This window comes from Neopsephotus bourkii, unplaced genomic scaffold, assembly GCF_033783945.1.
Source record: "Neopsephotus bourkii isolate Nb327-2 ecotype Australia unplaced genomic scaffold, CSIRO-AGI_Nbou_v1 NB_873, whole genome shotgun sequence".
Classification (NCBI taxonomy): Eukaryota; Metazoa; Chordata; class Aves; order Psittaciformes; family Psittacidae; genus Neopsephotus; species Neopsephotus bourkii.
In genome coordinates, this window is record NW_026901367.1 from 3862962 (window position 1) to 3867725 (window position 4764).

Genomic DNA, 4764 nt, shown 5'->3' on the forward strand with positions numbered 1-4764 from the left:
AGGAGCCAGATGAACAACTGACCTTTCTGTCTTTAAAACAGAGCCTGAGGTTGAAATGATTGTAAGGTATGTGGGATGCTCCACCTTTGCTGCAGGGCGCAGCATGTGTTATTTCCATAGGCATCTTGACTCGGTGAATAATGTGATGACAGTTACTTAGTGTCTGGAGATTGTATTTGCTCTTTTACCTGGTCTTCATCATCTTAACGTGTTTCTATGCTTGCCCCCACTGTATTTGGTCTTTTTGGCTGGATAGGCCAAAAAAAAAGGGCATGTAGTTACCTGGTCTGTATTTGGAAGGTGAAATCCATAGCAGGTTTCACCTGGAACTGTACATGACTTTTTATCGAGGTGGTACCAGTTTGCTGTTACCTCTTGAGTACTGACGCAGGGCTGGGTACAGTCTGTCCAACAACCCTTTTGCAGTGCTCATCTCAACTTTTTGTGCATGGAGCAGTGTGGGCTGCCTAAGCTTGACCTTGAAATTGTGAACATAATTTTTATTTTCTGAGTATTCTGGGCATCCAGGGAAATTCAAGTATAAACTGCTTAGAATAAAAGTCTTGACTCTTGTCATATATTTCTATGTGCCATATATTTACATAGCTATTTAGATGATGAATCTGGCAAAAAAAAAGCTGGGTTTCTTCATCAGTATATTCTCTGTGTTGCTGCCAGTCGGTTACCTTCTGTTTTACTCCCAGAAAATGGTATAGATTAAGACTCAAATGACCCATAATCCCCCAATACTGGCATGTTTAATAGAGGATCAGTAACTGTACAGCACTAAACAAAGTGCTGTTTAAAGAAGTGTAGATTTGCTCTTTGCCAGTGTTTGGATAACCGTACTGGAATAAGGCAAAGGGTTAAATAGGAATATTTGTAGCATTGCGTTGAATTTTATTTTTTTAATCCAAATATTTTGTAATTGTTTTGCAATCCATTTGCTAATTTATGCATAGAAAGAACCATGGTTTATATCCAATAGAAAACTGTGATTATTGTTGCCAAAAGTAGATATTGCTTCTTTATAAGAGTGAGTACAAAAAGCAGGAGGCAGACTTCTGAAACAGAGCCCAGTCATGGATGAGTTTGTGAGGATAAAATGTGAAAAAGAAGCGATGGCTAGCAGAAAGCCTTGGGGATGAGATGTGAAGCTTCAGTCTAAAAGGTGGAGCGATACTCAAATATGGTAGAATTTGGGGATGAAATCCTCCCTTTATTCATGTCAATGAGATTTTTTTTTCTTTTTCCAATTAATTTATTGAGACTTCTCTCTATATAATCTTTGTACATTTGTAATCTAATCGAAGGTCAGGTCAAGTTTATGAGACTAAATCTATTGACTTGAGTTGTTACACTCTCAACACGTTAGGTTGTGTTCAGAATAATGTGCCAGAAAAGCCAGTGTTTCACTGTACTTGAATGGCAAATTCTTCACTTGCCAGATACTCTTAGGAGGCTATGTAAAAATCACGCTTGTAACTCAGCTTTTCTAAAACAACATAATTCCACTGTACCCATATTTTTTGTAAATGAAATGAGAAATTAGAAGCCCCAATTGTTGACTAATTTTTCTGCAGTCTCTTTTGTATTCCTTTTCATTCCAAAAGAAAATGTTAAAGTCAGGATGTTTAATATGAATATGGCGCTGGGGACCTTTTGAGTGAAAACCATCCCTGCTTTCTGTATCCCACAGCTGCAAGCAGTCAGCTTGGATGCTGGCTGGCGGTGGGAGCCATTTCCAGGACAGTCGTCCAAACAGACTAACAGAGCCTTTTCCCGAGTCTGGGATCCAACTTTGGACTCTGATTTTACACCCTCTCCCACACCTTCTTTTGACACTGGAAGACCTGGGTGTTTGCAAAGGTCCGTTTGCAGTCTGTGATTTGAAAGATGAGATCGCTTAATGAAGCATACTGGAGTATAATGTGTTGAAGGTTAGATCCCGTGCTCCAGGAACCCTTTCTGGCTTACAAATCTGTCCTCCACAGATACCGATTGGCAGTGAAAGACTTCAATGTACTTGTCCTCCCTCAGCACCACTCCTTCCCCTGCCCCACTGCATGCAGCCTTCTGCTGTGTGTCATCTCTTGATGTATCTGCTATCTGCAGTGCCCTGTTTTAACACGATGTCCCTCGCTTTTGGCAGTGCTTTATTTCTGTTGGCTACAGTTGGCCTAGCTTACATGTTTGCTGTGTCATCAGTTAATATATTAATGCCCTGTTTAAATGTTAATGTATTAAGCTATTTCTCTGACTTTATAACTTACGGATATAAGGCAAGCACTGTCTTTCTCTGTTGTGTTTAATACAGCATTATTTGGAGTTACAGTTTTAGTCCAGAGGTTCAGTAATCATTAATCTCCTAGCTAGATGCTACACTGCATGCTGACATCCTTTCCAACCTGGGTGATCCTATGGTAATAATTAGTGCCCCAGCCGTTCTGTCTTTCTGTGACCATGGAACTTTTCTCTAGAATTACGAGTTGTGAATCTGAAGAAACCACCCAGCTGTGAATGGTGATACAGTATTACTTTTATGAGATTAGTGACAGTTGTAAAGGAGATTTAATTTATCCTGTTGGTCTCCAAAGAATCACAGGTTGCTGGGGACAGACATCTGTGCTTCTAGTAATTTTTGCAGGATTAGAGTGGGCAAAATTCATACTCCCAAGTTCCATATGCATTTGTGGGTACCAAAAATCACAACTCTCTACACCTAGCTGTCAAACCCAGTAACTCTTCCTTGACATCTTCAGTACAATTAAACATGTTCAATACAAAAATCTTTGCTGTATCAAAATTGGAACAGATAGCATGAGCAGAGAATAAATCAGATTTAGTATAAAATAATGCAGGGATTGCATTCTTGATTGCAGGTATAGGTTTGGTGCTTAAATCATTAAAACATCACTTGTAGAGAGCTGAAAGTTTTAGGTAAGTTGAACTTCCTGCAAAACAACCACAAAACTGCAAGTTTTAAATACTCAATTAATCCAGGGTTCTTAGGACTATAAAATAGTTTGGTGCAGGTCATGCATGACCATGTCCAAGTTAACAAGCATGTCACCTATGAAGAAAAGTGGCTATTGTACATCTTTGTGCCAAAATAGTGCTAGAGATGAGATGCTTCTCGTTTTCAGTAACAAAGACAGTGTATGCGGGTAAGTCACAGTAAGTGTGCTTTCCTCTTTAAGTCAATGGGGTCGTTTTTAGGGTGAAACAGATGACTTGAAAGGAAGAGCACCACCTTGTGACACCAAGAATAATGCTGCTGTGGTACTTAGAAAGGAAAGGAGTAGATTTATTTGCATTTATCCTCTAACAGGATTTGTAGAGCTGGGTTTTCTCTTTCATTTGCCTTTTAAATCCTAAGAAGGGAACTGATTTTCTCCAAGGGATGCAAATTCAACAAAACAGCTTTATTTCATCAGTATGAAAAGCTCATTTTCCAATTTAATATGAAATTTCACTTTTTTAATAGATTCACTTCAGGGAAAAATTGCTATGAATTCTTAGCAGATTTTAAAACTGTCAAACTATCAGGCCTTTAAAACGTAAATGTGCTTTTCTTTGATGGATTTCTTACCCATTCTTCTTTCAGAAACTGTAAGGAAGGAGAGGGATTTTACAAGCTTTTCTCTTAGGAGCATGCAGGGACCCTCCTGTTTAGGCTTGTGCAGCTAAAGCGTTTGTATGCTCACGTCCAGTTTGTGAGGAGACTCTCAGGGAGGCAGCTCCATCCTAGCGCGCAGGACCGTCAGCCAGACCTGCCCATTTTTCCTACCCTCAGCTGTCAGACTGGATGTTCAGTCAGACCAAGACAAGTTCTCGCTGCCTGGACAGGCTACCGATCGCTTCTGTGGAGCAAAAAGTCAAGATTGCTAATGGAAGAATAAAAAGGAAGAACATGGAAAGCAGGCTCAGAGCAGCAGGCATGGTGGTATCCTTCTGGAAGCAGAGGGTGGACTGGCTCTGCCAAATCTGTGCCATGGCACCGATTATCACAGAAACCCGCAGAGAAGGGCTGCCTTTGATGGAGACCTGAAGGCCCTGCCTTTCAAGGGGTGTTTCACAGCAATGTATCGGTCAGTGGAGATAAATGTAACTACGTAGATACTCACTAACATGTTGATGAAATGTGTTGTCTCAGTAAACTGGCAGAGTTCATCCCGGGCTGACTTATTCCAGAGCAGATAAGCCATGAAAGGCAAGGTGCAGATGACAAAACAGTCTGCAAAGACTTAAGTTGATTACATATACCCTTGTTTCTGTCCACTTCTTTATCTTGCAGAAGAGCACCCAGAGGGCAAGGGCATTAAATAGAGCTCCAAAAAAGAAAATGACGTTATACAGAGCAAGTTCGAAGAGACAGACACGGTGATAAAGCTCTAGACTTGTGATACTGCAGTTGCTGGACACAGTCATTGTCGTGCTGTGCAGAAGTTGTGTGATGCTCTGAGACCTGGAATAGGAAAAGACATGGTAAGACTTTCCTCCTGCCTCTTGATAGATGCATATCCCGTAGAAAATGAGGTGTTTAAGTAACTGTTTACTCTGCCCATCACAAATGTGAATTTGAGTCTACAAAGCTGGCTGCCTCAGTCAGCCTCTAACTGGGATGCGTCCTTTGTCAAACTGTGTGTATTTACTTAGTTTAGGAGTAAATATCTCCAAGTACGCTTCCAGTAGGACACGACAGACAGTCTGTATTAAATAGTGGCATCTTGAATGAAGGGGTGGAATAGCAGTGAGAAGAAC

At 40.6% G+C, this 4764-nt stretch overlaps 1 pseudogene; it reads right to left on the minus strand.

Annotated features, from left to right (window-relative positions):
* Nucleotides 1-3816: 3816 nt before the first annotated feature.
* On the minus strand, nt 3817-4483 carry LOC133214192 (G-protein coupled receptor 35-like; annotated as a pseudogene).
* Between the last annotated feature and the right edge of the window lie 281 nt (nt 4484-4764).